The 25,458-nt window shown below is 42.8% G+C and overlaps 1 pseudogene; it reads right to left on the bottom strand.

The window, feature by feature from the left end:
* Positions 1 to 10,440: 10,440 nt before the first annotated feature.
* The window catches only part of LOC110164245 (G protein-activated inward rectifier potassium channel 3-like), a 25,679-nt pseudogene continuing 10,661 nt past the window's right edge, over positions 10,441 to 25,458 (bottom strand).

The following is a 25,458-nucleotide window of genomic DNA, read 5'->3' as shown; positions in this document are numbered from 1 at the left end:
CTGTCGGCAATAAACTTCTTACTGCGACGTGTGGCTGAAGTTTGCCTGATAAAACTGCACAAATGAAAGATTCGGTCTCGTCTCGGTCTCGGTTTTGACCCTCAGAGGTCTTGGTCTTGTCTCAGTCTCAACCTTTAAAAGTCTCGGTCTTGTCTCGGTCCTGTTTCGGTCTTGTCTCAGTCTTAACCTTTAAAAGTCTCAGTCCTGTTTCGGTCTTGTCTTGGTCTCGGTCTTGACCCTTAGAGGTCTTGGTCTTGTCTCGGTCTTGACCCTTAGAGGTCTTGGTCTTGTCTCGGTCTCAACCTTTAAAAGTCTCAGTCCTGTTTCGGTCTTGTCTTGGTCTCACTCTTGACCCTTAGAGGTCTTGGTCTTGTCTCGGTCTTGACCCTTAGAGGTCTTGGTCTTGTCTCGGTCTTGACCCTTAGAGGTCTTGGTCTTGTCTCGGTCTTGACCCTTAGAGGTCTTGGTCTTGTCTCAGTCTCAACCTTTAAAAGTCTTGGTCTTGTCTCGTCCTGTTTCGGTCTTGTCTTGGTCTTGACCCTTAGAGGTCTTGGTCTTGTCTCGGTCTTGACCCTTAGAGGTCTTGGTCTTGTCTCAGTCTCAACCTTTAAAAGTCTCAGTCCTGTTTCGGTCTTGTCTTGGTCTCACTCTTGACCCTTAGAGGTCTTGGTCTTGTCTTGGTCTTGACCCTTAGAGGTCTTGGTCTTGTCTCGGTCTTGACCCTTAGAGGTCTTGGTCTTGTCTCGGTCTCAACCTTTAAAAGTCTCAGTCCTGTTTCGGTCTTGTCTCGGTCTTGTCTCGGTCTCAACCTTTAAAAGTCTCAGTTCTGTCTCGGTTTTGTCTCGATCTCAGCCTTTAAAAGTCTTCATTTTGTCTCGGTCTTGACACTCAAAGGTCTCGGTCTCGACCTTTAAAAGTCTCGGTCCTGTTTCAGTTTTTTCTCGGTCTTGTCTTGGTCTCAGCCTTTAAAAGTCTCGGTCTTGTCTTGGTCTTGTCTCAGTCTTGACCCTCAGAAGTCTCTGTCTTGACCTTTAAAAGTTTTGGTCTTGTCTCGGTCTCAGCCTTTAAAAGTCCTTGTCTCGTCTTGGTCTCGACCTTTAAAAATCTCGGTCTTGTCTCGGCCTCGACCTTTAAAAGTCTTGGTCTTGTCTCAGTCTCAGCCTTTAAAAGTCTCGGTCTTGTCTCAGTCTCGACCTTTAAAAGTCTTGGTCTCATCTTAGGCTCGATCTTTAGAGGTCTTGGTCTCGTCTCGGTTTCGGGACCCTGTGGTCTCGGACTGGTCTCGATTAGTGCGCTCACTTGATACAACACTAGTTTAAATTTCACTTCAAATTGTGAAACGTTCCTATAAACTTATAAAATCTTGGTGCATAATTAGGATGACCTGAAGGTAAATGAGGAATAACTTCAAACAGTTTTTTCCAAGTTTTTAGGAAATGAGGTACAGAAAAAAACAAAACAAAACACAACTCCAGGAACGTTTCAGGAGCTTCCCGTCCTTCATTATAACATGTTTAAACACATAATTTAACGTAACGTAGCAGCTTGTGAGTCTACGGGGAGGTCAGATTTCTTTTGGCATCCGGCTACTACAAAAAGAGCCTCAGGAGAAGAAGAAGAATAATGCATTTCCAGCACCTTTTTTCAGTTGGTAAAAGGAGCAAACCAAACACGGAGGAAACTGTCCAGACCCCCACAGCCGCCGAGGGTTTGTCCACACGAACCAGAGTCAAGTCTCCAAAACAGAATCGAGGCAGAGGGAGAGAAAGCGGCAGCCGTTTTGCGCCTTTGGTCTGATAGATGTTTTGATGAACAATGAGGTAAAAGGTAAAGCTGTTTTTTTACTAATTTATGTTCCAACCCTCGTCTAGATCAGTGGTTCTCAACCCGGAGGTCACAAGATCATTTCAGGGGGTAAACGAGAAAACTTAACTAAAGCCCGATTTGTACAGGATTAGTTTAACCTGTGGACCTTGTGTCTGTAATTACAAATTACTGACTATATTTCACCAAAAGCTCGATTCGCTCGGGAAGTTGCAAATTTCCGCCCCACCTCTGTGTTACTTGCGTGTGCATGTGTAACCGTGTACAAATCAGAACTTATTTACATAAACTGATTTTAAAGGGGCTACGAAAAACAAAAACAAAACCCTGGACAACAGGAAAGCCAAGATTATACTGAAACTGACCAAACACAAGATTTATGTGTAAAATTATCAACACTAAGAATAAAAAATATGTTATTAAAAGTGTATTAGTGCCGCTTCTTTTTTATTGACCTCATATTTAAACACAAAATGTAAATGTATTGAGTATTAATAAATTCCATCCATCCATTTTCGTCCACTTATCCAGGGCCGGGTCATGGAAGCAGCAGTCTAAGCAGGGACTCCTAGACTTCCTTCACCCTGGACACTTCCTCCAGCTCCTCCGGGGGGAACCCTGAGGTGTTCCCAGCCCAGCCCAGAGACATAGTCCCTCCAGTGTGTCCTGGGCCTTCCCCAGGGTCTCCTCATGCCTGGAACACCTCCCGGGAGACGCCCAGGAGGCATCCGGAACCAATGCCTGAGCCTCGGCTGCTCCTCTCGACGTGGAGGAGCAGCGGCTCTACTCCGAGCTCCTCACCCTATCTGTAAGGGAGCGCCCAGTTAGCCTAATTCATGAGCCGGTTTCACTTCGTGGAAACTGTCTGACCTCGCAGCATTAGAATTCATTCGCTCGACGGTAGACGGGTACTTTTTTATTTAACCAATTACTGCTGTTTGGTTGTGACGTAAGTAATGCGCCTCTAACGGGGCTAAATGGAATATTAAGCTTTTCCCAAATCCCGTAGGAAGAAGGACAATAACGTCTTTCCCCTTGATAAAATTCATCAAACATTCTCTTTGTTCTGGCTTTAAATCCTCGATCTCGGGCATCGTTGCCAACACAGAAAGTATGTCTCTTCGCTGATTGGCTGATGCCCGAACTCACACTTCCAAGGTTTTTGCGAACTGTCTAGTGTATTCTGATTCCTGATCTCGTCGCTGGAGAAAAATTAAATTGATCGAATCCACGATCTTGTTCTTTCGGTCATTACCCAGAGCTCCATCGGTGAGGGGAGGAACATAGATTGACGGTAAATCGAGAGTCGACGCTGCACCGATCCGCCCGTCAATCTCCCCCAGCAAGCCCGATAATTAAACACAATTTAATCAACTGCAAACAAACTTTTTTTTTTATGAAGAAAAAGTGTACATAGTGATTATTCTGAAAGTGTGGCTGGTGTTTTATCATCATTTTGTCGCAGACTCGTTCACCGGTTCATGTGGACATAACCTCGGACTTTTCCAGTATTTCATTCATAATTTTTACAAAAATGTCAGTCACTACGTTTTTACTACTGATCTAGTGAATCCATGCACAGGTGAAGCCTCTACAAGCTCCTTTAAACGCCCAAATACAAAGGTCCGTGTACCCTGTGAGTGTCCGTCCTTCTGTCTTTGGATCACAGACTGTGTATAGAAATGGACGGACCGAACAGGAAGTGAGCACAGGCGCACGTCCGGCTCCATCGGCTCTGGGTCCAGGTCACTTCACGTTGAAAAACCGTGTCGCTCTGTCTGGACGAGCAGCACTGAGCCTCGATGTTTTGGACTTAAAATGTTTGGATAAACCTGGACTACGAGATCCTGGGGTTTTATTTCACCATTTTTCATCAGGATTAAACCAGGACTAAACAAGGACTTAACCAGGACTAAACCAGGTCTAAACCAGGACAGAAGCAGGTCTAAATCAGGACTAAACCAGGACTAAGTCAGGACTAAGTCAGGACTAAACAAGAACTAAACCAGGACTAAACCAGGTCTAACCCAGAATTTAACAAGGACTAAACCAGGTTTCGCCCAGGACTAAACAAGAACTAAACAAGAACTAAAACAGGACTAAACAAGGTCTAAATCAGGACTAAACAAAGACTGAGCCAGGAAAGAACGAGGTCTAACCCAGGACTAAATGAGAACTAAACCAGGTCTAGTCCTTGTTTAGTCCTGGGCTAAACAAGGACCAAACCAGGACAGAACGAGGACCAACCCAGGACTAAATAAGGTCTAGCCCAGGACAAAACCAGGTCTAAACAAGAACTAAATCAGGACTAAACCAGGGACTAAACCAAGAGTAAACCAGGTCTAGCCCAGGTCTAGCCCAGGACTAAACAAGGACTAAACCAGGACTAAACCAGAGACTAAACCAAGAGTAAACCAGGTTTCGCCCAGGACTAAACAAGAACTAAACCAAGACAGAGCCAGGTCTAACCCAGGACTAAACAAGAACTAAACCAGGACTAAACCAGGTCTAGCCAAGGACTAAACAAGGACTAAACCAGGTCTAGCCCAGGACTAAAGAAGGACTAAACCAGGTCTAAATCAGGACTAGATTTAGGACTGATTTAGGGCTAAACCAAGGACTGAACAAAGACTAAACCAGGACAGAACCAGGTCTAAATCAGGACTTAACCAGGTCTAGCAAAGGATTAAACCAGGACTAAACCAGGACTAAACCAGGACTAAACCAGGCCCCTGTTCTACATGATCTTGGTGTTTTAATTTCACCGCTAATAAATTCCTGATGCAGAACTATCAAATTCACTCTTATAACTTAGGCCTCAGTGAGCTTCATTTGACTGGACCCGGAGGACATTGTGGCACTCGCTCGGTCCACTCCTGTACACAGTCTGTGCTCGGTCCGGGTCTGGGTCCAGGTCCGGGTCCGGGTCCGGGTCTGAGTCGAGTCTGGAGCAGAGGAGATTCTCGAGTGGAGATATAGGCAAAGGGTGATCCCAGCTGACACGAGAGCTGTGGCACAGGAACAGACAGGAAAACTAAAGCAACACTCTGTAACTTTATCACCAAATACAGAGCCCCGCACTCACTTTAAACACACCATCAAATCTGTGGAGAATTCACGGACTGAACCAGGTCTAAACCAGGTCTAAACCAGGTCTAAACCAGGTCTAAATACCTCTTATAAGTACTGACGACTGAAGTCTGAGAACAATTTTATAGAAGAAACTGAACCAGGACTAAACCAGGATTAAACCAGGTCTATTCTGAGTCTAACCCAGGACTAAACCAGGTCTTAATACCTCTTATAAGTACTGACGACTGAAGTCTGAGAACAATTTTATAGAAGAAACTGAACCAGGACTAAACCAGGATTAAACCAGGTCTATTCTGAGTCTAACCCAGGACTAAACCAGGTCTTAATACCTCTTATAAGTACTGACGACTGAAGTCTGAGAACAATTTTATAGAAGAAACTGAACCAGGACTAAACCAGGATTAAACCAGGTCTATTCTGAGTCTAACCCAGGACTAAAGCAGAGCAGAACAAGGTCTAAATCAGGACTAAACCAGGTCTTAATACCTCTTATAAGTACTGACGACTGAAGTCTGAGAAAAACCCATAAAAGCTAGACTAAACCAGGTCTATTCTGAGTCTGTCCCAGGACCAATCCAGGTCTAATCCAAGACTAAACCAGGACTGAACCAGGTCTAAATCAGGACTAACCTGACCTGGTTTATTGTGAGTCTATCCCTGAACTAAACCAGGTCCAGCCCAGGACTAAACTAGGTTTAACTCAGGATAATACCAGGATTAAACCAGATCTGACCCCAGAACTAAACTAGGACTAAACCAAGTCTAACCTTGGTCTATTCTGGGACTAAACCAGGATTAAAACCAAGTCAATTTTGAGTCTTTCCAAGGACTTAACCAGGACTAAACCAGGTCTATTCTGAGTCTATCCAAGGACTACACCAAGATTAAAACCAAGTCAATTTTGAGTCTTTCCAAGGACTACACCAGGACTAAACCAGGTCTAACCCAGGACTAAACAAGAACTAAACCAGGTCTAACCCAGGACTAAACAAGAACTAAACCAGGTCTAAATCAGGACTAAACACGATCTAAACCAGGTCTAAATCAGGACTAAACCAGGTCTATTCTGAGTCTATCCAAGGACTAAACCAGGACTAAACCAGGATCAAACCAGGATTAAACCAGGTCTAACCACAGAACTAAACCAGGATTAAACCAGGCCTAACTCTGGTCTAACCCAGGACAGAACCAGGTCTAAATCAGAACTAAACCAGGACTAAACCAGGTCTAACTCAAGATACTACCAGGATGAAACCAGGACTAAACTAGGTCTAACCCAGATCTAAACCAGGTCTTTATCCAGGTGATGTAAAACTGTTTTGAAAGCCTCTTTTTATAGTGAGACTGTATCTTGTTAATACTTGGGACAAATGTTTGGGTCAAATGCAGAGAAAACGTTTCCGGTAAGAAGAAGCAGGTTTTTCGGCGTCGTCCTCCGTTTTGCGGCTTTGTTCCGTTCTGTTCCATTTTCACTTTTATTACACAGCGTTGCTCAAAAACATTAAAAAGAACAAAACAATATATTTTACCAGAGAAACTTTTAAAAACACTGAACTTAAAGCCCTGCGCTGCAAAACTCTCCACACGGGTTCAAACGAAGAACGATTCACAAAGATTTGGATAGATTCACGTTTTTTTTGGAAAGAAATCTCCAAACTTCTGACCCACAAATATTTCTCCGTCCGGCTCCACAAAATCGTCATATTAGTGTTTTGGTTTAATCCTTACAGCTGAAAAAAATGGCTCCAATGCAGAAAATAATTTGAATTTTAAATGTCGCTGAATTTCTCACATTGAATTTTTTAACTCTGAAAAAACATGTTTGAATTATTTTTATTCTGAATGGCAGCTGACGACCTTTTAAATATTCAGCACAAATATTTTCAAGCTCTCAAATTTAACAGTCGAAATTCAGAGTGTAAAATTCGCAGTGAAATTAATTCCAATTCCAAGATGCCAAGGCAGAAGCAATCGATCCAAAATGATCCGATTTAACTGGTGCAGGGAAGCGATCTGATTGGTCAGAATTATCCTCATCAAACCTCATCTCTTTTACGTGTAAAATTCGTCGGTCGTCCAGGTAAAATCTATGGCAAAACAGAAATTCAAATTTGTCAAATGGACAAAACTGAAGACTGAAGCTTGGATGAGCTGCAAAACGTTTTCAACCTAAATAAACTTTTGTTCAGTTGACCAATTGAAATTTCTCCTTTTGCCGTGGATTCTACCTGGACGACCGATGGATTCTACACACAACTGGATAAAAGTTTATTTAGGTTGAATAAGTTTCTCAGCTCATTCAAGCTGCTTCTTCAGTTCTCATCAGAAACTGGTGGACTCTTCCTTATATCTGCCTGAAGGGAGGAGATAACTACACTGAAACTACTCTGAAACTAACACACACACTTGTTTACAGTTTTTGTTTGTACCCAAATACCAAATAATAGCCAGGTTTCAATTAACCGCCGAGTCCACTTCAAACACCGGGGCAGGTGTGTATTTTGATAAATCACCACCAGTTCCAAATAAACACAGAGTCTAATACAGTCTAGTCTAAACCAGCACTGAACTGAGGACTAAACCAGGACTAAACCAGGACTAAACCAGAGCTGAACCAGGACTGAACCAGGACTGAACCAGAACTGACCCAGGTCTAAACCAGGACCAAACCAGGACCAAACCAGGACCAAACCAGGACTAAACCAGGACTAAACAAGGACTAAACCAGAACTGACCCAGGTCTAAACCAGGACCAAACCAGGACTAAACCAGGACTAAACAAGGACTAAACCAGGACTAAACCAGGACTAAACCAGAACTGACCCAGGTCTAAACCAGGACCAAACCAGGACTAAACCAGGTCTAAACCAGGACTAAACAAGGACTAAACAAGGACTGATCTTGTACTAGAACTTGAAATCTAAGACCGCCCCTGACAGAACCCCGAGCGCGTGGAACAGGGTGTCTGCAAAGCTCGATCGGGCGTCAGCTGCGGTTCGCCCCGTTGAGCGTGGAGTTCTGTGTCGGTCCTGTTGTTCGCGGTCACCTGACGGTCTACGTGGGCGAGTCTCCGGCGTTTTATCGCTGCTGATATTGTGGTGATTTTAGCGAATTTGTATGAAGAAAAACCCACCACTTCAATCCAGGTTAAAAAAGCACGGTGACGCACTTTACTCACATTTGTACCCAGTAAAATATTATTATTTTTTTCACTGTAACGCCACATTACTGCGTTACAGCAAAAAGCAACACATTACAGTAATTTGTTACTTTTATAACGCGTTACTCCCAATACTGGGAGGAGCTGCTGTGGTGTAAGAGGAAAGGGGCGAGGAAAGGCAGGAATCGTCGGCAAAGTCGTCGCCGAGCCATCGTGTAACACATCGTAAAAACTGTAAATTATAGTCATACTGGTTAAAAGAATTTGTGTACCATATTTTCCCAGTTTTGCTGAGCAGGACTTTTGTGAGGAAGGAATTAATTGCCTGCCCCTGATTAGCGCCTGGTCTTAAATAAATGCCTGGTGTGTTAAGTGATTGGTCTTTTACGGTGATCATTCAGGCTTTCACACCTCTGGATCTGACCTGGCAATACCTACTGTTTCTTTGTTTTGATTTACCGTATTTTCCGGGTTATTAGACGCTCTCTTAAGCCTCTAACCGCATCAAAAAACAACCGCGCGCCAGTGATGTTACGAGATGTGCCGAGGCTTTGAAGCGCGTGTCGAGTAATGAAGCAGGTGTTTCCGCTTCATTTGGGGGAGGAGCCAAAAACGATGACGTCCGAAGCCTCGCTGCCCGGATCGACCACGTGACTGCTTTGATTTGAATTCGAAACATAAGGGTCATTGAAACGCAACGAATGCCCCCAAAACATTTTTTGGTTTTGGGTTATTGCGAGTTTGGTACTTTCTATTTGAGATTCTTTTTTTTTTGGCGATGGAGCACGCCTGTTTCATCTGTGCGCTGTGAAATGTTTTTTTTTGTTTTGTTTTTTAAAGCAGAGGAAATTCTCTGTTAAAAAAAAATAAAAATACTGTGGAGAAATTGATATTTTTAAATAAAAATGAATAAAATTACCCTATTTTTCCGTCCTTATTGCGGCATAAGCACAGTCACATTACATTCTGAGCTCCAATTTGTTCCTACTTTTACTTTTAACCCGACCGTTACTTCATGAACACAGACTCCACATACTCTTGTATGTTGATATCACAAACATTCAAATATTTACTCATTTGTTCAGTATAAATCTTTCCATCAGAACCTCGATGATCATGTTGATTGTTCTATTTTCACTCTGCCTGATATACGTTTTTTTGGTCACTTGTTGGCGCAGTGGAGCAAATGAAGCACCTTGAAGCGTCGGCTCAAGAGTCGAGCAAACGGATGGAACGCTTCGGTGCTTCATGGGGCTTCACCTCAACATCACAACCGCGCGCCACAGTCCAGAGCGCCCCGACCACGAATCCACTCGGGCGTCCCAGCACGACTTCGGTAAACTACAAAGCCGCAAACACACACGGAGCAGACAGCGACCGCGCGGCGAAACACACTCATCACTCCACGCCGACGAGGAACGGAACGGAGGAACGAACCGAAAAAGCGAGAGCGACGTGCCGCTTCTAGACACGACTGAACAACCGAGTCACCGCGAACACGCCGACAATCCAGCGGCCCCAGACAGCACCTCCCTACACGCCACAACTGAACAAAGCCCAGAGTCACCGTGAACGAACAAACAAACAAAACCACTCACACATCCATCAGTTGGGTTTCTTTTAAAGTCCGATGCGGTTTATTTGTGAAAGAAGTTCGAAAATAGACCCTTTAATGACCCTATAATCCAGAGCGCCTAATAGCCCGGAAAATACGGTAGGTCTGAGGACAGAGTTGTAACTAGGAGACAGATGACGTCTGAGGCCTCCATTTCTGTTCAAAGATGGACTGTCTTTCTTAACAAAAATAGCCTCTTTAACTCTCCTCTCAAACCGATTCTTTTCTTTGCCTCAGATTTGTACCTTAATGGCTTCAAAAGAACGGAGATGAACAGCAGACTGAGGTCCTGTGTTGCTCTCTCTATCTGTGTCGTGATTTAAACTTATTTCTTAAGGATCGATTGCTTCTTGGATCGTTGTTGTGAATTCGAGAGCTTGAAAATATCTTTGCTGACTATTTAAAAGCTGAAATTTGTATTCTGAATTTGAAAAAGTATACTTAAATACTAACATTCAGATTAAAAAGAACACAGTTAAAAAAGTGAGAATTCAGCGGGATTTAAAATTCAAAATGATCTTCCGTACACCACTTTCGAAAGCGATTGTGAAAAGATAATTCGACTTTTGTTCAGCCTGCAGGGTTTGGATAATATTATGATCTCGTGAACCTGTTCGACGTCCTTAAAGCTCAAACATCTCAGATCTGTTTTGTGAATCTCCGTCGTTTTAACTCGCGTGGATAATCTCGTTTGCAGAATGAAAACACTAAAGGTGGGAGAGGCGAGTCTTTGTAAACATTCTCAGTTCTAGGCGTCGGGTTCGGATTGGTCGGTGGCGACGGTCCCGTTGGGCTCGGCGGCGGCGTTGCCTCCCTGTTTGTCGGGCTCCTGGACGGCGACGGCGGGGTCCTCGGGGGGCCCGCCGGAGGAGCCCGTGAGTCCGCTTTGGGGCGTGGGCGTCGGGGGTAACTGCGTGGGCAGGGCGGGCTCCTCGTCCAGGCGGCTGGAGATGGACCAGTACAGGTGAGCGTCCAGACGGGCGGCGGCCAGAGCCAACTCGTGAGCCGAGGCCGACGGCGTGTCCACCTGCACGGGGGAACACCACACACACGACAGGTAAAACAGGACACATGAAGACTTCAGAACGGACTACGTATCCCAGCATGCCTTGCAACGTCCTCAGAAGAGAGAGAGAGAGGAGAGAGTGAGTGCGTATACATGCACATCAGTATCCCGGTTATTAGCCATATCCCGGTTATGTCAGTATTCGGGTTACTGCGTTTACATGCGCACTGAGAAACCGGGACACTCATATCCGCGTGTACATGATCAAATGGAGTATCCCGGTTTCTTGACATAATCTTAAAAATGCGCAAGCACAAAAATTAACTTAAATCAATTTCATAAACCAGGAAAAATACAAACCGTGAGCTCCTTTAGCATAGGAAGCTAAGGAGCTACGAGATCTCCCACAATCCACTGCACACATCAAACAACAGATTCTTCATTAAAATCTTCTGCATAAATAAACTCAACTTTACAACATATAAACCATAAACACTGTAGAGCCACATCAAACGGGCTCTGATCACATTTGTTTACGTTTTACAGAAACGAAACTTAAGACCGCATCGCTAATTAGCATAAACTGTTAGCGGCGATAAAAACAACTCGCTCCTTGTGCCGCTGATGCGATCAGTTTCTTTTGGACTAAATGACACGACTCTGTGGATTATGTGTGTTATTTCTGTGACAGTAGAAGTGCTAATGGTAAGTCTGTTCTGTGCATTTACAGTATAAGAGATAGTTCATGTTTTAGCTTTTCAGCGTCACACGAGTGCAGATTGTACGTGTGCAGGTTTAGCGCAGCTCTTTATTTTACAGTCATTTTATTCGTCTGGTCACTTTATTTATTTATGTCGCTACTGTTGTGGTGAAAGGCTGGAAAGTGTCTTTTGGACGCATGCGCACTCAACTTTATGTTGCAGTAACCGGGGTACTGCGTTTACATGCCACAAGTATCCCGGTTACTATCGGAATAAACCAGCTACAGTAACCCGGTTTCTAATAACCGGGATACTGAAACCGGGTTACTGCGTTTACATGCACCATGAAGAAACCGGGATACTCAAAAAACCCGATCATACTTATTGATGTGCATGTGTACACACTCACTGAGAGCAATGAGAAGAGAGTGATATAAGAAAGGGAGAAAGAGACAGACAGCAGAGAGAGAGGAAAGAAAGAAAGAAAAGAAAGACAGGGAGAGAGGAAGAACAAAAAGTGAGGAAAAGAGATATGAGAGAGTAAGGCTACGTTCATAGAAACAAGCAACAGAAAAGTTACACAGTGCAGCTTTAACTAAGGGGTTAGGGTAGGAGTGTGTAACAACTAAGTCAGCATATAGGATTAATAAAAGCCTATATTACTATTACTGTCTGTTTTGTAAACGATTGTACCAACAAGTCAATGAAGTGTCTTGCCCAGTGACACAACGGCAGCACTTGTCAATTTCAGGACTTTCTAATAATGTACAATAAATACTGTTATGGCAAAACCTCCTGGACTTAAACTGTTATTAATGCGCAGATGTTTTTTGTCCAAACTTAACTCAAACTCAAGCTCTCGACGAAGCTTTGCCGACTAAAACTGGACGAAGACTTGCCCGTTTCTATGGAGATGTTACTGCGTTGCATGGAAGGTTCCGCAGTATGGCATTAAACTTAGCAGCCATTCACCGTTCAAAAACACCTTCACACATTTGCATTCAGTTGGGCAACCTCTCCACAAACCTGACCTGTAACTACTTGCCTACTTGTCTCCTTGGAGGCAAAGAAGTAACACCTACAAGCGGGTTACAGAAAAGTTCCATAGTGCGTCTTTACCTAAACCACTTCACTTAGAATTTGGCTACGTTCAGACTGCAGGGCTTCACGCTCAATTTCTAATAATAAATAATAATAATAATAATAATAATAATTTTCTATGGAGCAGGCGGCTCAATCGTTGGACACAAAAAACAAACGGACTGATGACCTATGGACTGTGGCAAAACCCTTTTTGGACAAAGCACAGTAAAATAAGAACAACATGCTCTTGGACAATGTCAAAATATATGTGTATGTAAATGTTTGTGTCACTGCATTGAGAAACTCTGTACTGCACCCCTCCCTCCCCCTCTCCCCTCCCCCTTTTTTTTTTTTTTTTTTTTTTTTTTTGGGGGTATTATTATTGTTATTATTATTATTATTGATTTATTGATTTATTTTATTTATTTATTATTATTATTATTATTTTTATTATTATTATTGTTTATTTTATTTATTTATTTTTTCTTTCTTTTTTTTGTATGCGTGTTTAGTTAAGTCTGTCTGTGGATGTGACAAATTATAAATAAAAAAAAAATTTAAAAAAAGAATTTGGCTACGTTCAGACTGCAGGACTTCACGCTCAATTCAGATTTTTTTGTGAAATCCGATGTTTTTGCGAGGTCGATCACATTTCCAGTTAAATGTGACTTGTATGTGACTCCAGTGTGAACATTAAAACGTCCCAAAAGTGTCCCACATGTGACACTGGAGACACGACGACGTCAACCGCAGCGAGCGTCTCTGTGTTTACGGAAGTTGTCCAAACATGGACGTGAGCATCGAGCTCCTGGAGATTTTAAAGTTCCTCTCGTACCGGAGCCAGAACATGAACAACTTACTTGTTTTAAGGAGGAGATTGAGAAGGAGAAGGACGAGGTTTTTGGTCGTGGTGTTTTGTTCGTTGAAAGGAACGTGTGGATGTGGAGACGGAGCCAAGAGTGGTGAGTGGTGATGTGCTTCGCTTCAGTGGCACAGAGTTCATTAACAATTTTCGCCTACTTCAGCGCAGAATAGTGACGTTTGTGTCTTGTTGATAACGTGTAGGTGGATGAATGCGCTTTGACCGTTCAGACTGAAGTCGCATGTCAAAAGATCAGATATGTATCAGTTTCAGGACCACGTATCCAAGTGTCCTGGGCCACATTTGAAAAAAAGGTCACATAGGGGCCAAAAAAAGGGATTTGGGTCACTTCGGGCTGCAGTCTGAACATCGCCTTTGAGAACGAGAGGAAGAGAGTGAGAGGAGGAGAAGAGAGAAAGATGGAGAGAGAGAGAGAGAAAGAGACAGCGAGGGCATAGAAATGGAGGGAGAGAAGAAGGACAGATGTAGAGAGAAAGATTGAGAGGAGAGAGAGAGAGTGAAAGAGGAAGAGCAAGAGATAGACTGAGGAGAGAGGGAGCACGGATAGAGAAATCGAGAGGAGAGAGAGAGAGAGAGAGACATGGAGATATATCGGAGAGGTTGAAAGAGGAGTAGAGAGAGAGAGAGGAAGGAAGAGAAGGAGAAGAGGAGATGAGAGTGGGAGAAGAAGAGAGACAGACAGAAAAGAGGGGGGGAGGGCAGATAGAGAGAAAGGCTGAGGGGAGAGAGAGAGAGAGAGAGGATATGGGGAGATTGAAAGAAGAGAAAGAAACTCGGAGAGAGATAGGAGAAAGTGAGAGACAGCGAGGAAGAAAGAAGAGTAAAGGAGATAAATGGAAAAAAAGAGAGAGAGAGAAAGAGACAGAGAGAGACAGTTCTGTAGGTGGAGACAGAAATACGACTTAGAGATGCTCTGGTTCATATTTTTGTTATTTTAAAGGTTGTATGGAGGATTTTTTTTGTTTCAAATTGTCAATGATAGATTATAGAGGTGCAGTCGCCTTGTAATTATGATGACCAAGAAACAGAGAATAAAAATTCATCAACTCTGGACGTGGTGGGGCTAAACATTTGCCAATAGATAACGACACTGCCTCGTTATCTGTGAGCTGACAGGCTGTCAATCAAACTCCCTACGTTTCTAGCGTAACTGACTTGCCTGCGCGCCGCCGGTACGTGGTTTACGTACGACTGTCACACGCAGTCCACAGACGCACAGACGCTGTTTACTCCACCAACGCAAGTTTGTTGCAATGGTGACAAGAATCTACGAGCAGTTAGCCACAAAAGAAAGTCCGTTTTTGAGGTCGCTGAAAGAAGAAGACAAGGGGAAAAGCAGCGAAGCCAAACTAAGGTGATTCTTGAAGATTCATTCCAGCGATGGCGCGACTGAAGCAGACGCAAGGGTCTAAAGACTGACGCACTGGTCCACAAATTACTCCTGGACAGGTCAACTTCTGCTTATTATGAAAACGTACTTTATTTCCAAGAGCTAGACAAACGTTTTTCAGGACACGAAAGCGATATCCTATGTCTGAAAACGTAATTTTCAAGGCAAAGAAAGAGTCCGCTTGCTGCTGCGTGTTGTAGTTGTAGCTAGTTCATTCGCACGGAATCTCCGCGCACCCTTCTCTGCACCCCTTTCCTGCTCCTGTCCCACTGCCCGTTCCACTCTTCCCCCCGCTCCTCACTTCTCCGTCTTGCCTAACCAACACTGTAGTTAGTTGTTTACAAGTCATGTGCAGCACCGGCTGTAAACAAACCTGTTTCTGGCATAAAGAGGAGGCGGGAGGAGGCGTTTCTACGTAGGAGCTGTAGGGGGGGGGGGGTGGTTTCACGCATGCGCAACATTTGAAAAAGGACAAACAGTCGCTGGATTTCTCGTTCCTTGGAAAATCCTCTATACAACCTTTAATTGTTTAAAAGTGTCAAGACATAAATATTAATTAATGCTTAAATGAGTTTTCAAACCAGAACCCATATCAATAATAAAAAATAAATACATATATTAACAAGACAAAGTTAGAACCTTCTTGAATAAATTTAGACGGTCAACTTCGTGTTCACATTTGACCCTTTGACCCCCGGCTCGGTCCGTACCTCGAAGGTGTGGTGGAACGCTCCGTAGTCGATGTCGAAGAATCCCTCGGCGAGCAACATCATCGGGCTGAAGCGGTGGCCCCACATAACCTCCTCCGCCAAGTACGAGCTGCGAGCCTGACACGTCATACCTGCGACGGACACAAGGGGGCGCAAGGGAGGTCAGTACTGAACGAATGACTGAAGGATTTGGAAAAAATATCTCACTGGAATAGAACTTTTTCACAACGGCCGGAAGTGTTGCGCTGTAATTTTGTTGAGCTTCAGGTTAATGGTTTTCTGTGGTGAAATGTGTGTGTAAATGTCTCGCGTATTAATCCGTGTGTCATTCGTTCATTCGTTTTTCAATATATGTGAATGAAAAAACTGTTTCCTTCATTGTTTGTCTCCAAAACCAAAATGAAAAAACAGATAATGATTCGTTTTTTCAGTTTTCGATTTTGTGTTTAAATGAAGAATGGAAAAAACGAATAACGACCGTTTCCTGTTTACGTGACTTCCGTGACTGCGATGCCGGACTTTTGCGCCGCATACGGACTGAAGCAGGACTGATCCAGGACCGGGACCAGACCGGAACCAGACCGGGACTGAGACCGGGACCAGACCGGGACCAGGGCGGACTCCGAGCTTTGACTCCGAGCCTCAGCTTCGAGCCCAGAGTTGGCCTGGTCCCAATCTCAGTCCCGGTCTGGTCCCGGTCTGGTCTCGGACCTGGATCAGTCCTGATTCAGTCCCTCAACATGTGACGATTCATGCGGCGCAAGGTTAGTTTTATTTCAAATATTATTCTATCGACACAGACATTTACATCGACTAGTGTCCTGGTTCAGTCCGTATGCAGCGCAAACGTCCGGCATCACAGTTTAAGTCACGGAAAATGAAAATAACATATAAATATCATTATCTGTTTTTTCATTTTGGTTTCGGAGACAAATAATGAAGATAATAGTTATTTTTTCTTTAATAGTTATTAAAGTTATTAGTAGTTATTAGATAATAGTTATTTTGAAAAATGAATGAACGAATGACACATTTGGGCCCAGTCAAGCAGAAGTAAACAACAAGGCCAAAAATTCAAGTTAATTCATCTGATATAAAAATGTATTGAACAGATACATATGTGCTCTAGTTTATGAAACTGTTGACCTTTTTCTGTACCATTTTTGGTTCTAAAGTTCCATCCGTTTTAAACAAAATTTTAAAAATTATTTCCCAAATTTCAAAGACCTGCAAATCATGTAAATAAATGGATGTATTTCATCATATCTTGTGTTATTCCATCTTTGAACTGTTGATGAAGGTACATGATTTAAGAAAAAAAAAGTATTTAAAATGATAAAAATTTGCTTGGAAGGACTGACATATTTTATAGAAATAGTTTCCTTTCATTTTGAAGTAATATTAAAGTATTCAGAAGAAAAAATCTGACAAATTATATAAAATCCTGCACCTTCTACTTGTTTGAACAATTTTCCCTCCGTTACTTTTCCCTCCGTTACCATGACCTTTCTTAATAAAAAATGTCATGAGTCAAAAAGTAAGAGGTTTTTCAACCTAATCTTGTACCATATGGTAGAAAACTATATGAAGCAAATATTCAAACCAGTTTGTTAAGGATATGTAAGTGAGAACCAAGAGTTATCACTGTTTGGATTTATTGCCCAAAAAGTGCTGCATATTTCATTCCCTCCGTTACCGACATGAGTTTTTAAATTTTGTCAACAACTTGAAAGAATATCACAGGTTTAACTTGACCCTGTTGGAGTGTAACTCTTTCCTACATTCTGATACTTTACGTATTTCAATAGTCCCTCTAGTTTCTGAATAAGAGACATTTGAATGTCAAAAATCTGCCCCTGTTTCCCTCCGTTACCACTTGACCAGACCCATGGATTAAATATGTAAAGCATCAGGCAAATGTGTAACAGGCCCTGACCAGAAAAGTTACATAGTCAAGATAAGTCACAAAAGTTAGACATTTAAAATTGTATATTCTCTTTTGAAAACCTACAGTGGGGCACTTCCAGCTGTTGTGAAAAAGGTCTATAATAAAGAGTTACTGAAACGTGTGAGAATGAAACAAAACACAGCTCCAGGTTTGTTTCTGAGGAGGTAAAAATATTACAACGTGACTTAAAGCTTCACATGAGTCCATTTTGCATCATAAAGAACCTTTAAGCTTAAGATCCTCTATGTTTTTTTCAAAATCCATAAGACTCCACTATATTAATTCCACCTTCATTTCTTACTTGGACCTAAGACAGAGTAATCAATAGTTAATGCAGACGCACAAGCCGCTGTTTAACATTTGTGACATACATGGTAATGGATTAAAATGGGCCGTTCTTAATGTAAGCTCCGAGACACTCCGGGACGCGCCGGCCTTTGTTAAAGCTCCTATTATGGGCTGTTATTAAAGGGATGAGTTAAAGGGATGTGCATTTGGCCGTGAACCAAAAGTGAAATCAGTGACACTGCGGAGCTGCTGAGGTCCGCAGGATTCTGAACGACACGCCCCAAGTTTAAATCACAGACAAAGACAAGACGAGAGCGGCCTTTGTCTTAACTCTCTCCAAGTGCTAGAGGTGAGTTTATGTGCACTCAAGTACAGAGATGCACCGATACGATACGATACTGGGATCAGATATTGGATATCAGATACTGGTGGATCAGTTTCCAAGATATCGGTTCAGTTGATATTCCACTTTGATCAATAAACTAATGTAATAAGACAATTTACTTGCTTAATGTAAATGTATTTTTACAAAGCTGTTGTAATCACTTTAAATGATAAATAACAGTTACAAAACATATTAGAATATTTAATTTTTACCATGTGTTGTGTATGTTTAAAGTAAATAAATTATATTTTCAGTCTCTGCTCTGGTATCGGTTCATATCGGGTATTGTCAGGTATTTAAAGTCAAAATATTGACATCAGTGTCGGAGCAGAAAGAGCTGGATCTGTGCATCACTACAAAATATGAAATAATTCAAAAACAAAATCTGAGCTGGACCTGCTTGGATTAAAAAATGTGAAAAACTAAGTTTCTAGTTCATTTTAAACATTTGCAGTGGTCTAAAGTTCTTCCTCTTTTACTTTGTGAATTCGGCACATCCTAATATTTATCTTGATGAGTTTTCAGAGACCGGAGTTCTGCCATGGCAATAATGGTAACAACATCTAGCATGTTAACACGCACTTCCTGTTTACTGGACAATAAAATGCTTTAAAATCAGATGCAGACAGCACACAAAGGGCGACTCACACTAGGATTTTAGAATAGTGTCACGCTCAAACACAACTGCTGTGAATTCTACAGCCGAACTCACACCTGCACAACCGAACCGAGCCACAGCCTGACGACATCATCACACGGCGCTGTTTGTTTACATGTAAGTAAAGTAAGTAAGTCTTTATTTATATGGTGCTTTTCACAGACTTTTTGTCCCCAAAGACGCTTTACAGATCATTATTCAGCATTATTCATTCACTCTATACCTGGTGATGGTGAACTACTATTGTAGCCACAGCTGCCCTGGGACAGACTGACAGAAGCGCGGCTGCCATGCCACTCGGTGCCATTGGTCCCTCCGACCACCACCAACACTCACACACACACACACACAACTTTCATACTAGGCAATGTGGGTGAAGTGTCTTGCCTAAGGACACAATGACTGAATTGATATATTTAACTGACCTTGACTATCAACTGTTCTGGAGACCTGTAGCGTGTTTTAGGTTGATGGGGGAAACCGGAGCTCCCGGAGGAAACCCATCCAGATACGGGGAGAAACATGCAAACTCCACACAGAAAGGCCTGGGCGACCCGGGGATCGAACCCAGAACCTTCTTGCTGTGAGGCATGAGTGCTAGCCACTCAGCCACCGTGGCGCAAAAAAAAAAAAAAAAAAAAGTCCAGCGGCAGAAATATCAGTCAAACAGTGAGGCTGATGTGTGTCCTTTTATAACACACTCCTCCGTGAGTTTATGGAGATAAAAACAGAGCGGAGCAGTGATGACGCCGGGGATAAGATGCAGCTAAACTTCTGTCTGTCCTTATTGAAGGTGAGTGCGGGTTTGACGTGTGTTTTGGAGCAGATTTTAGACACTGTTTTCCTTGTATGAGTAACATCAGACAAACCTCGTATAGCAAAGTCATGTGTGTGTTCATACATGATCTCCGTGTCGTGCTTTGGTCCACCTCCTCCAACCGGGCCAAAATCCATGCTTCACCTGAGCACAGTTCGAGTGCACTCACACTGGACAAACATATGGTACTTTAGGGATGATCTGTGCTTGGGCATTGTTCTAAAGTCCTAGTGTCTTTATACGACTTTAAAAACACAATACAATAAATATTGTTTTGTTTTTTTTAAGTATCAATCATCAAACCAAAAATTGTGGCTCCTCTCTCTGTATCTGCTGTTGTGAGCCTCGTCATTTTGGACTTAAAACGTTCATATTAAACCCGCTCTACATAATCCTGGGTTTTTTATTTTGCCATTTTGTCCGTAAATAACTTCCTATTCTTTATTTAATATTCCCACTGGATTATTTGACCTTTATTGTGTATAAAATGTGCTTATAAATAAAGTGGATTGAATTGGAAGGTGGAACTCGGCTCCAAATCTGCTCCTGTAACTTCAGCCTTGATGAGCTTCATTTGACTGGATCTGAACATTATCGATGATGTCACTTTGTCCACTTCTTTATAGTCTGTAGTATCAAAACTTCAATTGAGTATAGTTGCGATGCTAGTTTTAGTACAAATTAGTATTTCTATGTAAGGATTTATGTAAAAAGAACTTCATGAGTGTCTTGCCAAAGGAGCAGAGACGAGATCGAACCGAAAAACCTCCAGCGTGTGAAGTAAAGCCTCTTCCACCTGCTGTTTTCCTCGTCCTCACACACACTGTAGATGGTTTGTGTCTTTGCAAGAAAAAAAAAAAAAAAGCAGTGAAATAAATAAAAATGTGCAGAGGAAATGTGACTAACTGTTGTGACACTTAAAGTCGCACTGAATGAAAAAACGAGTGGAGCCGGAGCTGCTGTCCGTCACACACATATGGGACCAGTCAGGACTCCAGACTCTGAACTGAGAAACACTCGACTCACAGAAAGATCGGCTTCAACGGAGCCAGGAAAACCCTCTCGGACTTTCACTATTATCACCAGGTCTAAGTGCAGTGTTGGGAAGGTCACTTTTAAAATGTAATCCCCTACAGATTACAGATCACATAACCCAAAATGTAGTTTGTAACGTAATCCATTAAATTACTTAAAGTGAGTAATGTAATCTGAATACTTTGGATTACTTGATTTGCTGTAGAGAAGCAAAGACGAGGAAATTGTAACATAAGATGTTTTGTCTGATAAAAGAAAATAAAAAGTCCAGACTTTACTGAACCAAATTAAAAATATTATTGATAGAAGAAGAAGAGACACGTCCACACAGCAGGATTTAGTCCTGTTAAATCCTGTTTTAGACCTGGTTTAGTCCTGGTTTAGTCCTGGATTTAGTCCTGGTTTAGTCCTGGTTTAGATCTAGTTTAGACCTGGTTTTAGTCCTAGTTTAGTCCTGGTTTTAGTCCTGGTTTAGTCCTGGTTTAGATCTAGTTTAGACCTGGTTTTAGTCCTGGTTTAGTCCTGGTTTAGATCTAGTTTAGACCTGGTTTTTAGTCCTGGTTTAGTCCTGGTTTAGATCTAGTTTAGACCTGGTTTTTAGTCCTGGTTTAGTCCTGGTTTAGATCTAGTTTAGTCCTGGTTTAGTTCTGGTTTAGTTCTGGTTTAGACCTAGTTTAGTCCTGGTTTAGTTCTGGTTTTAGTCCTAGTTTAGTTCTGGTTTTAGTCCTGGTTAGTCCTGGTTTAGTTCTGGTTTAGTTCTGGTTTAGAGGCACAGGAAACACGGGAGGAAGCTCAGTCCACGTGCTGTATGGGGGGGGGTTCGTGCTTTTGCGGCCTGGGACCAAACGACCCCTGTGTTAGAAAAATAATTTAAGAAAATATATTACTTTACAACTGTGGAGAAATTAGAATTTTTTGTTGCATTATCAGTGTGATAAAATTCAAAAACAGTAGATTTTTTTGTTCTTATAGATGCTCCTGACTGTTCATGGGATTTGTTCTTCCAGAAGAAAATTTTCAGTGAAGAAAACATTTTGTGAATGCCAAAAATGTTCATAAGAAGGATTTTAGTACAAATTTTTAAACATTTCATGAATGACGAGGTGAACACGGGCACAATTCGGCCCCAGTTCTCTTTGTATTAAAAAAGTGTCGCCGTAACACGAACTGCTGCTGTCAGGATCATCATTTTGGTCTGAAAATGTTCGTATTAACCCCGTCTACGTGATCCTCTTGTTTTTAGTTCACTATTTTGTCCAAAAATCAAGATATAAACATTAATTACAGACCAGTAAGGTGAATAATATGATCCAAATATATAACTTCAAACCTCGATTAGCTTCATTTGACTGGAGCTGAATGCTGTGGGCAACGTCACGCTCAGAGTTCAAAGTTCTAGTCCCTCATGAGTAACAGATGTTTGTGTTTTACCTGTGGCCTCGACCATCCCCTCCAGAATGACGACGATCTCGAAGTCGTCCTTCTCGAGCTGAGCCTGAGACATGTCCCAGAACGGAGAGCGAGAGTCGATCTCGTGAGAAATGATGAGAGGAGAAACCAGGAACAGACGATCATCTCCCGTCTCAAAGCCCACAGAGATGTCCGTCTGGTCCAGAGGAATGAACTCACCTGAGGAAGAGGAGAGGAGAGGAGAGGAGGAGAAAGAGGGGAGAGGAAATTACAGAATACAGTAAAACCAGTCGCTCTGAGACTCTTAAGTTTTCAAAAGATCAGAGCTTTGAACTTCTACTTTAGACACAAGTCAAAACTGTGTTATTATTATTTGTAAAACTTCAGATACATGATTTTTAATGCACAGAAGATTGGAGATAAAGTCCACAGGAAGTAGAGCCACCGTCGCTAATCTGCAGCTTCACCTTGATCTGTGCGCTGTGTGGATGTAAACAAACACACGTGAGGAACTACTCCCACCTTTTTACTGTCAAAGAATGACTCAAACTGGATTCACAGTGCGGTTTTGTGGACTGAGGGTCATTATTTAAGGAAGACAATTTCTATGGATAATGTGGATGAGAAGCCGCAGTTTAAATTTACAGTTTTTCAAGAGGCGGGTACCGTATTTTTCAGACTATAAGTTGCTCCGGAGTATAAGTCACACTTTTTGGGGGAAATTTATTTTATAAAATCAGAGTCCAGGAACTGACATTTGCTGTTGAAAGTCAAGTTCTAGTAATAACAATAGAAGAGAGAACAACAGACTGTTAACGTCACATATGAACAGTTCTTCAGATAAACTATAACATAAACAACAGAACAGAACAAGTTTAACAAACTCTCCATCTCACTCCAAATCACTAAATCCATTCAATTCTTCATCCTTGGTGTCACTTCTGAACAACTCGGCCTCGACCTCCGGAGGTAAACAGAGCGCCGCTTCCCTCTTCTGTGTCGCTGTCGTCAGACTCAGCATCAGTTCCAGTTAGAATTATTCGGGTCTTTCTGAATCCCGACATGCGCAGTAGAGCCAAGTGACAGTGGTACAGGAGGAACAGGACACACAAGACTAGAGCCTCACCACACTTCACTGAAACGTTTTAAGATATAAGTCGCATCGGAAACACCCAAACCATAAAAAAATGGCCACTTATAGTCCGAAAAATACGGTAATAATGATTTTCGCTATTTCCCGACTTTGTATCTTGTGTCTGACGCTCTGCTGACACCACAAACGTGAGGAGCAGCGGCTTCAAACTCAAACACGAAGACACAAAGTCGGGTCACGGGGAGAAGAAAATCGCAGCTTAAATCGGACAAATCCTCCTGGAGTGTGTGATGGATTTTACTGTGACTGTCAACATTTCTCATTTACAGTAATATGCGTTTACAACTTTCAGTGTCTTCTCGGTATAAATAAACAAATGTGAGATTATTTCTTCTTCGTCTCGTGTGTCGTCTTACCCTCTTGCGTCTGTTTGCTCTTGATGAGCTTGGCCCTCATGTTGGCCCCGACGATGTGCGAGCTCCTCAGGTCTCCCACTCGGAACATCAGACACAGTTTGTCGTCCCGCAGAGAAATCACCGCGTGTTTGGAGAAAACCAGAGTCTCCGCGCGTTTGTTCGGCTGAGAGATCTTCACAAACATACAGCCCACCTGAAGAAGAAAGAGAAATAAACTACAATTTATACACAAACATACAGCCCACCTGAAGAAGAAAGAGAAATAAACTACAATTTATACACAAACATACAGCCCACCTGAAGAAGAAAACAAGAGGAAGAAGAAGAGATGAACTACAGTTTGCAGTACAGAAGACCCTCAGACCAGGACCAGACCAGGACTGAGACCAGAATGAGACCGGAACTGAGACCGGGACCAGAGCTGGTACTGGGACTGAGACAGACTGGGACCAGGGCCAGGACTGGGACCGGGACTGGGACTGGGACTGAGACCAGACCAGAACTAAGACTGGGACTGAGACTGAGACCAGACCAGAACTAAGACTGGGACTGAGACTGAGACCAGACCAGAACTGAGACTGGGACTGAGACCGGAATCAGACCGGGACAAGATCGGGACTGAGACCAGGACCGGTCTGGGACAAGATCGGGACTGAGACCGGGACCAGACCGGGACCAGGACCAGAACTGAGACTAGACCAGGACTGGACCGGGACTGAGACTGGGACTGAGACTGGGACCAGACTGCGATAAGAACAATACTGAGACTGGGACTGAGACGGGGACCGGAACCAAACAAGAACTGAGACTGAGCCTGGGACTGGGACTCGGACTGAGACTGAGACTGGGACTGAACTGGGACTCTGAGACTGAAACTGGGACTGGAACCAGACCAGAACTGAGACTGGGACTGAGACCGGAATCAGTCTGGGACAAGATCAGGACTGATACCGGGACTAGACCAGGACTGGACCGGGACTGAGACCGGGACCAGGATTGAGACCTGGACCAGGACTGAGACTGGGACTGAGACCGGGACCAGACTGGGATAAGAACAGGACTGAGACCGGGACTAGACCGTTACCTGAACCACAACTGAGAGTGACACTGAGACCAGGACTAGATGGGGACAAGAACAGGACTAAGACCAGACTGAGACCGGCACCAGAACTGAGACCGGGACAGAGACTGGGACCAAACAGGGACAAGATCAGGACTGAGACTGGAACCAGACCAGGACTGATCATTTATTCCTGGTTTAGACCTGGTTTAGTCCTGTTTTAGCCCTTCTATTATCTGTTTTTTCCATTCTTCATTTAAACACAAAATCAAAAAAAACAAACAAAAAAACAATCATTATCTGTTTTTTTTTTCATTTTGGTTTTGGACACAAATAATGAAGAAAATCATGTTTTTTTTTTCATTTTCTTATTTTTGGTTTTATTTTGAAAAACTAAATAAACGAATGACACACAGATTTTTCCTGAGCCCAGGAGAGTTTTCAGTGTGTGTGCTCTGGTTTAAACTCTGAGCCACATTCACTAGATTTACAAAAACATTTTAATTCTCTGCCTCCTCTTTTCTAGTATTTAGTTGTTTTCTTTTCTCTCTCCCTCTCCTCTTCTCGTTTAAACAAACCTCAGTCTTTACGTCGTCTTTAAACGCGTCACATTTCCTGTCACATTCACAAACCCGCGACGCCGCTCGAGCTGTGAACATGAATAAACACGAATCACGAGAAACTGCTTTGTCCTGCACTTTTCCTGCCGCCTCAGCGTTTTGTGAGAGAAATACTGCCCCTGGTGGACGAGGGAGGAACTGTCACGGGTTAATGAAGGGACAAGATTTCTCCACAGGGACCTGAAGGACCAGAGTGGGACCAGAGAGAGACCAGAGAGACCAGAGAGACCAGAGAGACCAGAGAGACCAGAGAGACCAGAGAG

This window comes from Boleophthalmus pectinirostris, unplaced genomic scaffold (genome assembly GCF_026225935.1).
Source record: "Boleophthalmus pectinirostris isolate CB_2022bp ecotype Guang Dong unplaced genomic scaffold, ASM2622593v1 HiC_scaffold_16, whole genome shotgun sequence".
In the NCBI taxonomy this organism is placed as follows: domain Eukaryota; kingdom Metazoa; phylum Chordata; class Actinopteri; order Gobiiformes; family Gobiidae; genus Boleophthalmus; species Boleophthalmus pectinirostris.
The sequence above is the reverse complement of the archived record's forward strand: the minus strand, read 5'-3'. Positions and strand labels throughout refer to the sequence as shown.